At 36.8% G+C, this 13,092-nt stretch overlaps 1 protein-coding gene across 2 annotated transcripts in view; it reads right to left on the bottom strand.

Moving 5' to 3' along the window:
* LOC128247007 (uncharacterized) overlaps positions 1 to 12,735 on the bottom strand; it is a 361,520-nt gene extending 348,785 nt beyond the window's left edge. Inside the window, exons 1-2 of one of the 2 annotated variants that reach the window (XM_089342830.1) lie at positions 12,487 to 12,735; positions 11,054 to 11,413 (exon numbers count right to left, since the gene is read on the bottom strand). The gene's annotated coding sequence lies outside the window, so the exon portion shown is untranslated. The remainder of the gene's footprint in view (positions 1 to 11,053; positions 11,414 to 12,486) is intronic. The other variant, XM_089342824.1, reaches the window with a different exon arrangement.
* Between the last annotated feature and the right edge of the window lie 357 nt (positions 12,736 to 13,092).

The following is a 13,092-nucleotide window of genomic DNA, read 5'->3' as shown; positions in this document are numbered from 1 at the left end:
AGATTGATGTAAGATTGTTTTTATTAAAATGGAACGTAAAAATGAACATTAATACACACACACACACACACACATATATATATATATATATATATATATATGTATGTATATATATATATATATATATCCACACGGGTATCTTTTTAATCTTTATATCATTCTTTTGAAATGTTCTTTTCTCTGCCATTACCTCTCTTTTTCTCATTTTCTGTTCACTGCATCCTCTCTATCGCTTTCTCTCCCCTCTCCCTTATCATGTCTCTCTTTAGTTCTTTCTTTCATCCTCTCTGATATTCTCTCTCTCTCTCTTTCTCTTTACACTTACGCACAAACATACTCAGATATTCACACACAGAAATCAAACTCTAGCCATTTCATCAAATGAACTAACAGAACTGTATTTGATTTCAAAATACTGAACAGAAGATAACCGATATCCTGTTCTAATGAGAGTAACAGAAGATAGAGATTTAGACAGACGCACACACAGATAGACAGATAGGCAGAGAGAGAGAGAGAGAGAGAGAGAGAGAGAGAGAGAGAGAGAGAGAGAGAAAGAGAGAGAGAGAGAGAGAGAGAGATGAAGCTGAGAGATCTAACATCATGTGCTTATCAGACAGACTTGTCTAAGTCATGCAAGCATGAAGAGGGGAAAACATTAGAAAGGATAATTAAAGAGGATATAAAAAGAGAAGAGGAAAGCCAAAAGAACTGGAAGAGCTGGATTATGGCAGAGAAAATGGCAGGAGCCATACCGATTATTGCTTTCAAGATGCTGTAGGCTGTAACCCTATTGCATAGTTTTTTACATATTGCACTCAAAACGGTTAAAAGAACAGTTCTAAAATGTTTATTAAGAGAAGGAAATGAAGGAGATTTCTTTAGTATCGCATTGCATTTCATTTTCATTCAAATTCTAAATCGGTTACATTTTATTTTCCTTCCCATCATCTACACCATCCTTTCTCCAAAATATCATCTGCTCTTCCACCATTTTTTTTCTTCTCTTCTTCCCTTTCTCCTTCTTGAACTAATTATGCTCCAAAGATGATGCTGTCACTACGATCTCATTACTTCCATGTGGTGTTAAATAAATATTTATGTTGGTCACAAGTGAATATCTTGTGATATTTCAGTGTTTTCTCTCAAATCCTCCTTCTCTATGCCAATTCATAATAAAGCACAGATGCTGTTATATTTTGTGTAAATCTCTCTGAAAAACAGCCAGTTTTACAGAAAGTCATTATCTTTATTAGGTATGCCTCACCCATCTTGTAAAAACATTTTATATTACTTTACCGAAGAACTTAACCCATCAACTTGAAATTGCAATGGCGAACCTCTCTAGCAGTGGAAACAAAATATTTTTTTTAATATTAGTTTGACATTTACAGTGTTTTCATATTTATTTCAAATAAAAATTGAAACAATTTAATGACAAGCCTGATTTAGCTGTCATACACAACACAGGCCATAAGCCATAACAGGCACCAGAGCTGCGCTCGGTAGTGCAGTGAAAGCATGTGACAAGAATAAGACGACTGAATAATAATAATACTTTCTACTATAGGCACAAGGCCTGAAATTTTGGGGAAGGGGACTACTCAATTATATCGACCCCAGTGTTTCACTGGTACTTGTTTTATCAACATCGAAAGATGAAAGGCAAAGTCAACGTTGGTGGAATTTGAACTCAGAACGTAGCAGCAGACGAAATACAGCGAAGCATTTCGCCCAGCGTGCTAACCATTCTGCCAGCTCGCTGCCTCAAAGATAATGATCACTTGTTAATGCAATCTATTTTGTGTTGGTTAGTCACAGGAGGTTTACATATGTGTATATATGTTGGTATATGCATTTGTATGTATGTATGCAGGTATATATATATCTGTATTTGTATATATATGTATGTATGCATACGCATTTGTATGCACGAATGTATATATATATGTAATATATGTATGTACGTGTTGTTATACATACATGCAAATATGTACGTGTGCATTTCAGAGTGCACGATCATGCTTATCTATACACCTGTGTGTGTGTATATAATGTGCAATATGCATTTATAAAACAGCATTAATGTAAATCCAATAGAGCTTACGAGGTTGTTTACCCCCGCCCTTTTGTGCCAAACACTTTCTTTTCTTGTTTCTTTCGTTGAATTCCAACCGAAATTTTTTTTTTAAAAGCACAAAAACACAAAAAAAAAAATTCAAAAGAAATCCACAGAAATAAAACATAAAAAGAACTAAAAAACAACAGACAAAATAAATGCTAAATTTGTTGCTGATTTCGTTTCAATCTCCAGCTTAATCACTTCATATATAAAGAAAAAAGAAAAAAAGAAACTTGACTGCTGCCGCCCTTTAAAATTATACATCGTTGTTGTCATTATATTCATAAATCTCACTCACGCGCTAACATAGGCTATTTTTGTTCTGCTGGTTGTTTTTCGCATGTTTTTCTTTTTTATTGGTTTTTCTTATTTAATGTTATTTTCCCCTTTCATTAATACGGACGCGTTTCTGCTTACCTCCCCTTCCTTTTCTCCCCGTTATTTAACGTTGTTTATCCCATGTCACTTTTCCATTTTTTTAATTGTCTTATCTGCCTCGCTCTCTCTCTCTGTCTTTCACTCTCACTCTCTCTAACTGTTTATGCATCTGTCTATCTGTCTCTCTCCCCCTCTCTCTGTGTTTCTCCCTCTGTCTCTTTCTAATTGTGTCTGTCTGTCTTTCTCTCTCTCTCTGTCTGTCTGTCTGTCTATCTATCTCAGTCTTTCTCTCTGAGTCTCACTTTCTCTTTCTACGTCCTTTTCTGCCTCTCTCTCTCTCTCTCTCTCTCTAATTGTGTCTGTCTATCTCGGTCTTTCTCTGAATCTCTCTTTTTCAAGAGAGAGAAATTAATTTATCGACTCCGAAAGGTTGAAAGGCAACGTCAACCTCGACAGAATTTGAACTCGGAACGTAAAGACAAACAAAATACCGCTAACCATTTCACGCCTTACTAGTCATTTATATCAACTCCAGAATGTAACTGGTATTTATTTCATTGACCCCCGAATGGATGAAAGGCAAAGTGAACCTCGGTGGAATTCGAACTCAGAACGTAAGAAGGAATGAAATGCTGCTAAACAACAATGACGAAAAGAATAAAACGACAGCAATTTGTAAACTCCTTAGAATATCAAAATATAAACCGTCAACAAAAGAAGGTAAAAATATCGAAAAGAAAAAGAAATAGAAAAAAAATAATACAAAAAGCAATCAAAAAAGTCTGTGAATGCTTTTCTTTCATTCCATAAAAGCGACCGTTTCGCAGAACTGCAATTCCAAACATTGTTTTACTGCAATGAAATCAGAATGTTATTTTACTGCATCTTACAATCTGGTGTTTTTATTTAATGGTTTTTGCTTTTGCTATTTTAAAAAATGTATTCTTCTATTTCTTAGTTTTTATTTTTATTTGTAATTTTTCTTTCAGTAAATTATTATTATTATTATTGTCTTCCAATTACATTTCATACCTGATTCTAATGAGTTGTTAATCACCTGACACCCGAAGGCTACAAAGAAACGGAGGAAGGGTGGAATTGTGGGTAATAATAATAATCAGAATGATGATGATGATGATGAAAAAGTTAAGGGAGAGGGGTGTGTGAAGCAAAGAGAATAATAAAATAGATATCAGAAGAAACAAGAGAGAAACGAGGGGGTGGGTGAAGAAAACACACATATACACACACATACACAAACGTGGATCAACTTTGATATTCTTGTCGGAAGGAGCCTGAACACAAAGTGTTAAATTTGGGGCACTTCCTATTATCATCATTGAAAACATTGAATTCACCACCACCACCACCATTATTAAGGCAGCAAGCTTGTAGAATCGTTAGCACATCGGGTGAAATGCTCAGTGACATTTTGTCTGACTTTATGTTCTGAGTTCAAATTCTGCTGAAGTCGACTTTGCCTTTCATCCTTTCGGGGTCGATAACTTAAGTACCAGTTGAGTACTAGGGTCGATGCAGTTGACTAGCCCCTTCTCCCAAATTTCAGGCTATCTGCTTATAATAGAAAGGATTATTATTGTTAAAATTGATAAGGTGTTGAGCTGGCAAAATCGTTAGCACACCGGGCGAAATGCTTAACCGTATGTCGTCTGCTGCTACGTTCTGAGTTCAAATTTCGTTGAGGTCGACTTTGCCTTTCGGGGGTCAATTAAATAAATACCAGTTACGCATTAGGGTCGGTGTAAGCGATTTAATCCCATCCCCCAAATTTGAGGACTTGTGCTTCCAGTAGAGAGAATTATTATTGTTGATGTTGTCACTAAATGCTTGGTAAATCTATTGACTGATGTTCTTTTACTGAATTTCTTGTTATATCAGATCGCCCACCTCCACCCCGCCGCAGAGAGTGAATTAAAACGGCAGAAAATTTTGGAGGAAAACAAGTAAATGTGTTAGGTTGCATCTCCTGCCATCCCTGCTGATTAATTTTAGTAGCTGTTGGGGGCCTGGCGGTGGTGGTGTCACATTCTGTGTCACGCTGAATCTCCCTGAGAACTACATAAAGAGTATGCATGTCTGTGGAGTACTCAGCCACTTGCACCATTAATTTCATGCGCAGGCTGTTCTGTTGAATGGATCAACTGGAACCTGGGTCGTCGTAACCGACTGAAGGCTACTTTCACATCTATGTATGTGTAATATGATTAAACTTTTCCTGTTTTTTTTTTAGCATCAATCTCTAATCAAAACTAAATTAGCCTTAAATAAGCTGCAAACGAGAAACAGATATTTTTCTTTCCGCTTGCCTCTTTACAATTTATTCGTCAAAGAGAAAACGGTGGAGATGCAGAGCTGAAACAGTTCGTTTACGTTAACATATCTCGTTACACAAAACAACAGCCAGTAATTTAAAACAAAAAGTGTTTCTCTTACAATGTCTATATTTTATTACTACAACAAAACTCGAAGTCTCAGGGGTCTTTCACCAGGAAAGAATACGCCATCTTTATTTCGACTTCCTTTTGATGGTGGTGACGACGAGGGCGGACTTGCTTTATTTGTATATTTAAATACAATCTGTTTAGCTTAGCAAGATCAACAGTGACGATGAACACAATATATAAACATTATATTGATTGCTATTTGAAGTGTAACACCCTGTCATTGCTTCTAGTTTACCGTCGCCGCCATTACGACGCTGTTCCTCTGATATTTGTATCACCATTCTACATAAACATCGCATGCTGCTCTCAGTGTGTGTCGGTGTTGTTAGTTGATACAGGGGGATTTTAGTTAGATTCTTTCTTTACTTCTCTTATTATTTCACTTTATTTTATGGTATTTTTCTGCTTTTTTTTTCTGTAGTCGGAATCAAAAGAAACTTTTATCTTCTGCCCCTCTTTTACTCGAACAAACCTTTTTTCTTCCTCTCTCGACAAAAGAAGGAAAAGAATAACATGGTTTCACTTTCTAGATCAGTTCCTTTCTATAAATATTCTCCTTAATCCCCCTTCTCTTTCTCTCTCTCTCTCTCTCTCTCTCTCTATATATATATATATATATATATATATATATACATGTATATATAAATATTTTTATATACACACGCACATTTAAATGTACATACAAGCATACACACACACGTTTTACATGTATAAATAAATAAGTATATAATATATATATTGCGTGTGCAAATATCCTTAGTTGGTGTACTTTGCAAGGAAACCAAAAGGTCAGCACTCAAGCCCCTTGAGATATTTGTTCCCAAGCAAGTTATAAACACTCCTTTGTCCGTCCTTGTTACCAGTGTTACAAGCCTGTAACCCATAGCAACATGTAACCGATTGCAACATGAAAATATATAAATTACATAAAATAAAACAAGCAAAGAATCTAATATCTGGTAGAAAGACATAAGTTTATCCCCTTCCCTTCGCCGCCCCCTTGTGGAATAACGAAGTCGTGTCAATTAAAAGAACCATCTTTTAACAATTAATATATCTTTATCGTCCATGTTTCTATCGACATAATTTACGGTCGACATAAACGTTTGTTCGTTTATTTTTCGTGTTTGAACTTTTAAAAATCTTCGCAATCGTTATCTTGTTGCAACAAAACCATTTAACGTTATCGTCTACATCAGATACCAGCACACAAACACCTGATGGCTAAGTCTATCTTGTCAACAAGCAGTTTTCTCCATCGACTGGCGCCTGCTTCTCTGCTGTTTCCAAAACACGACTTGCTTTAAATTGCTTGATTTCGTTACAGACGTTTGTTACTCTTTTGATTTTTTTTTTTTTTTTTTAAATATCTTTCATTTGAAGAGAAGGTTGACATGATAGTCTTTGATCAATATTAAAGCCTGGTTCTATCATGATAAAGAAGGTTAATTGATTGGTCACCAGACTATGGCCGGCTTACTTCAGTAACAACACAAATCAACTTGTGCAATCATCATCATCATTGTCGTCATCATTATTTTAACGTTCACTTTTCCATGCTTGTATGCGTCGGAAAGAATTCGCTGAGAGAAATTTTTCTGTGGCCGGACGCCCTTCCTGTCACCAACCCTCACCTGTTTCCCCCATGCTAAGGCACCAACCAAGCTGGCAGAATCTTTCCCACGTTGGGAAAAATGCTTAGCAGCATTTCGTCCGTCTTCACGATCTGAGTTCAAGATAAAATAAGTACCAGTTGAATACTGGGGATCGATGTAATCGACTTATATATATATATATATATATATATATATATCATCATCATCATCATCATCGTTCAACATATATACATACATGCACCCCCCCCCCATATTAATGTATAAAATATTATATATTCATTGCGGCTAATCTCACCAATTGGTTTCACACTAGGGGTTCAACAGAATGTAAAGTAACAGTCCGATTATGTAACCCTGCACTCATCAGGGGTAGCAAAAGGTGAGAGCTGGAGATGCTCAATGTAGAAAATACATAGTGGTGTTCAAATGATTTGAACTTAAACTGCCACTTCTTTATTGAGGACTTGGTCCACGAGGCAAGAGTGACTATAAAGAGAAATCCAGAGGAGTTGAAATGAAGATAATGATGTGGATAAACAGGATTAAATATAGATGAAGCTTAGTCATGTTTATCTGCATCACTATCTCTATATACACATGCATGCACACACACATTGATATATATATATATATATAGATAGATAGATAGATAGATAGATATATGCGCATATACATACACACATCAGCACACGAGTGTGTATGTGTGTGTTTGTACGTGTTCCTTGTAAATATAACATTGACGATGAAGCCATAAATGGTACGATATAGCCATGTTAATAACCGATAACGAGAAAAACTCACAGAAGCAAATTAGTATCTAAATACAGGGGGTGGGGGTGGGGTAGCGGGTGATGGTGGTGGTGTGTGGAGGGAACAACAGGTTTGAACGAACGGCCAAAATTAATTCTATTTCAACAATCAAATGTTTAGCCGGCACCTTATCACCCCCACTATTCCGCCCCCATCACTCTCCCCCTCCCCCATCAACCTCCTCGACACAGAGAGATCAAATCTCAACATTTTTCTCGACATAAACTATTGAATCAAAGAGACCTGATCAAAGAATTCGGTTCAAGTTGATTGAAAGGCCATTAGTCAATGGTAAGTAACAGTTGATTTTTTTTCTTTTCTTTTTTTTTTTCCCCTGGAATAGGAAAAACCTGAATGAAAAGAAAAAAAAATCAACCAAATTTTGGTCAGCGCCGCCACCATTGCTGCCTCTGTTGTGGTTGTTGTTGTTTAATGAAATAAAAATACAAGACTTTATATTCAGATTAGTGCTTAATGGTAATTTGGAATTGGAGGTTCTTGTTTTTACATAAACGATATTTCTTTAAATTACCATTGACGTCATCATCACCATAACCATCACCATCATCGTAATCATCACCATATATACAAATTATATATATACAAATTATAAAAAAAAAGCATATGCAATACCATACTTTGTCCGCTTTGCAGATTTTCACCTATTGTGGGGGGGGGGGGATGTAACACTCGTGATCGTTGAGAGATTACACATACACACATATTTATGCATGTATGTGTATAGAATAATGGCAAAACCAAGTGTTATTTTGAATGCATTTAATTCACGTTTTTCAAGTAATTACAAAGAAGTTTTCAGTGAGGAAAGTATAATGTACAAAATTTCTTACATAACTACTCAAAATGTGTGTACAAAACGCATTCAGAATATCAATATTTGGTTTTGCTTTGTTACATATTATAATAAAGCCATGCCATTACAATCTAGCCTAGCCTTGTTTTATTTGCATGGTTAATGTAATTTCAAAGTAGAATCACAGAATTACCAATATCATTAAAGAGAATTTCCATCCTGAAGGAATCTATGAACATCCGTAACAGATCAATCAATCAATCAATATAGAACTATAATTGCCTGTTTCTTAACAATCATCATTAAATGAATTCTTAATAACCATTCTTAGCCAATTATTAGTGAATTCTTTGAGAATTCTGCTATAAATTCTCCAGGAATGTGATTCTTGTGGTAATTAGATTAAATATTATTAAAGCAGGATCCCATCGTTAACATATGTATTTGTTTATCTGTCATAAAATAATGTAACGTGGATTTGAACTTGCATTGCCACATTATCAATTTTAAATTACGACTTAACTCCGGCTTAATCCTATGTATGGTTGAGTTACTGTCCAGTTGGCAGCTGGTGTTCACATTGTCGTTTCTCACTTCTTCAAGAAGCCTCTACAAATATAGCCTATAAACAGAGTCCTTTTGGTGCCAATCTTAGTGTGCCTCTGGAATTGGTACCAAATACAAACCCTGCTTTAGTCATTCTAATGACTACATACTTAACCGAAATGCAATGGTAGTAGAAGACAATCAAATGGTAATATATAGAAGATGGCGAGCTGGCAGAAAACGTTAGCACGCAACCGGGCGAAATGCTTAGCGATATTTCGTCTGCCTTTAAGTTCTGAGTTCAAATTCTGCTGAGGTCGACTTTGCCTTTCATTCTTCTGGGGTCGAAAAATTAAGTACCAGTTGCGTACTAGGGTTGATCTAATTGACTGCCCCCCCCCCCCCACAAAAAAAAAACAATTTTGGGCATTGTGCCTAGAGTAGAAAAGAATATATACAAGGGAGTAAGGGAGTGCTGAAAAGTGTGCGTGTGTGTGAAAGCACCTTCTTGGAGTGGTTGATGTTAGGAAGGGTATCCAGCTGTAGAAACCATGCCACAACAGACTGGGGTCTGGGGCAGCCTCCCCCAACCCAGCTTGCCAGCTGTGGTCAAACCATCTGACCCCTGCCAGCGTGGACAACGGACGTTAAATAATGATGATGATGATGATGGTGTGTGCGCGTATGTATGTATGTGTTTATGCCTGTGTTTTGTACCTCGCCACCCGCTTGACAACCAGTGTTGGTGTGTTTATGTACACATAACTTAGCAGTTTAGCAGGAAGGAACTGATAGAATAAGTATGAGGCCTAAAAACAAAAAAAATGAAAATCAAATAAGTACCCAGGCCAATTCTTCAAGGCGGTGTGGTGCTCCAGCATGGCCACGATCTAATGCCTGAAACAAGTAACAGATAAAACATAGAAAGATATATACACTAACATGCACACATACGTGCTTGCATACGTACATACATAAGTATATATATATATTTATATACATACTTATACACATATATATTTATATATATATATGTTTATACATACATACATATATATACATATACATATACATACATACAAAAGTGTATATATATATATATATATATATATATATATATATATATATGTATATATATATATATATATATATATATATATACATATACACGTATATACAGAAATGAGTATATATATCTATATATTTATACATGCACATGAACATATATATATCTTTAAAAGCTTAAACAAAGCCATCAACCAATGCCAAAAAACAGCAGCGCCATATCACTTATATTTGATCAGGAAACCATTTTTAGTTTACTTTCCATCCATTTTAATATTCTAAATATTTGGAATTCATCCAGAAAATTCCATTTTCTACAAAAAATAATATATATAAATAATCTTTTATAGATTGTTTGTAGTAAAAGCCGTCCATTATATATATCAGCCTTCACTTCGATTTAGCATTTGTTTAAAGTGGGGTGGGGGTGGAGGAGGTTGTTCCTTATCATGTGTGTATGTATATATATGTATATATACATGTGCCTATGTATGTGTGTGTGTGTATTTATGTATATATATATATATGCATATATGTATGTGCATATGTATCTCTGTGTGTGTATATATATATATATATATATATATATATATATCATCATCATCATCATCATCGTCGTTTAACGTCCGCTTTCCATGCTAGCATGGGTTGGACGATTTGACTGAGGACTGGTGAAACCGGATGGCAACACCAGGCTCCAATCTAATTTGGCAGAGTTTCTACAGCTGGATGCCCTTCCTAACGCCAACCACTCCGAGAGTGTAGTGGGTGCTTTTACGTGTCACCCGCACGAAGGCCAGTCAGGCGGTACTGGCAACGGCCACGCTCAAAATGGTGTCTTTTATGTGCCACCCGCACAAGAGCCAGTCCAGGGGCACTGGCAACGATCTCACTTGGCTTGCCGGGTCTTCTCACGCACAGCACATTTCCAAAGGTCTTGGTCAGTAGTCATCGCCTCGGTGAGGCCCAATGTTCGAAGGTCTTGCCTCACCACCTCAGCCCAGGTCTTCCTGGGCCTACCTCTTCCACAGGTTCCCTCAACTGTTAGGGTGTGGCACTTTTTCACGCAGCTATCCTCATCCATTCTCACCACATGTCCATACCAGCGCAATCACATGATCATTCATGACCAAAGGGGGTCCTTACCCTTTACCCTTTTTGTATCATGGAACCAGGGGTGGTTCAAGGATGAGAGGAGGAGAGGAAGAATGGAAAATTAAAAATTAAAAACACTGACCTCATTTCTCAGTTCTTCCTCGAGACCCAGTTCAAAACCGATATCACTGTCCTCAACTTGACTCTCTGACAGCTCTGATTGTGAAACCGTCACTTGTTCCTGTTGGATGACATCTGATAATATGTCGTTCATGTCGTTCACCATCATGGTCACCATGTCCAGCATCGAAGACAAGACGCCGACACTGCTGTAGTTGTTGCGGCAGTCTTCCTCCAGTTCATGTTCATTAAGTCTTTGGAGTTGACTTACAAAGTTTCCCACCAGGTCTTGCAGATGGCACGATCTTTCATGCACCGAGCCTGAAAACATGGTTCGTTGCTGATCATCTGTGGACGTTATTGGGTAGGGATGAAGTTATGCCTGATATTAAAAGACAAAATAGAATAATAATAATAATATGTTTAAGCCTCATACTTACTCTGTGTTTAAAAAGCCGAAAGAGCTATGTTACTAAGACATAAACAAATCAACAACGGATGTCAAGCAGTTGAGGACAAATACACGTGTGGGGGATATCTAGATATCCCACACACACGTTGGGCTTCTTTCAGTTCCCGTCAGTCGAATAGATTCCCAATGCATTCGTTGGCCCGAGTCTATAGAGGAAGACACCCGAAACCATGTGGTTGGGTAGCAAGCTACTTTATTTCATAAATATTTGCCATAAAGGCATTACAAATTACAAAGAGGGGACGAACAAGGACAGACAAACATAAAAGAGGTGAAGTAGCTGTATCGATTAAATATTTACAATTTTTAATACACAATAAAAATTGGATTATATAGCAAGCTTCTTATCACACAGCCAAGCTTGCCCCTGTATACTTTAGAACAACATTACAAACCCTGTCTTTCCTTTCAGATACCCGAGGGAGATTTCACTGCTATTTCTCTTATTTTGTAAGAGTTTCGTATCACTCTTCCGCCTCCCGAATTTGTTTCCTCATAATTGTTTAAAATGCTTGCTTTTAAATGACATTTGGCAGTAATACGTTTTCGAGAGTGTAGATTACGTAATGTTCATGTTGCGAACATTAAGCGTTTGGAAAAAATATGAAAAATGTTGAAATTAGAAATGACGACATCGGTGAAAACGTTCCGGAAATACTGAAAAAAACGTTTTTCTATATAAAATTTATCGACATAATCATAATGTACACCCTTGATAATCCACCTCTGCTAGGATTTATTTTAAAATATGTAATTTTCAGGATGTTATGATGAAAAAGATCGATGGGGCGCTAAACTGTAGTTATGCCTACAATAGTAGTAACTATGTCTATGTTTACAAACATAACATGGTCAGTATAAAAAGGACATTATAATATTATAATAATGACTATCTCGACAGTAATGACGATAACAATAAATGAATTAAAATATAAATTACGTGAAGATGAAGGAAATATGACAAAAATTGCAAAAAGACATACGCAAGAATTATAAGACAGGAATTGCGGGAGAGATCTTCAAAGGTAGAATAGAAACAACACAACAAACGGAAACTGTCAAAATACAACATGCGGGGAAAAAGGATGATAGCACGACAAAGGCAAACAGGATGTGCATGTATTTAAATGTATATCATATATAGGTACTACTAAAGCAGCACGGCCCCGAACGCGCAGTCGCGCGTCCGGGCTAGCTAGTCGTGAGTGGTCGATCCTAACCCTAACTCTAAACACGTATTCATTTGCACACGCGGGATAGGGTTAGGGTTAGGGTTAGGATCGACCACTCACGACTAGCTAGCGCGGACGCACGACTGCGCGTTCGGGACCGTGCTGCTTTAGTAGTACCTAATATATATATACATACATATATATATGTGTATATAGGTACAGGAGTGGCTGTGTGGTAAGCAGCTTTGCGTTGGTGAATTCCTTCCCCCTCGGCGAATTCAGTATTGAAAAGTGGCCCGACCCAGACCCATCGTTTTGCTTGAGAGAAGCGAAGGCTATATCGGGCGAAAAAACCTAAGAGGACGAGTGCCTCGTATTGTGTAATGAAAAATCGTAAGAGGCAAATGCCTTAATTTA

This window comes from Octopus bimaculoides, chromosome 26, assembly GCF_046866305.1.
Source record: "Octopus bimaculoides isolate indiv1 chromosome 26, ASM4686630v1, whole genome shotgun sequence".
Taxonomy (NCBI): domain Eukaryota; kingdom Metazoa; phylum Mollusca; class Cephalopoda; order Octopoda; family Octopodidae; genus Octopus; species Octopus bimaculoides.
This window is presented reverse-complemented; position numbering and strand designations above follow the sequence as displayed.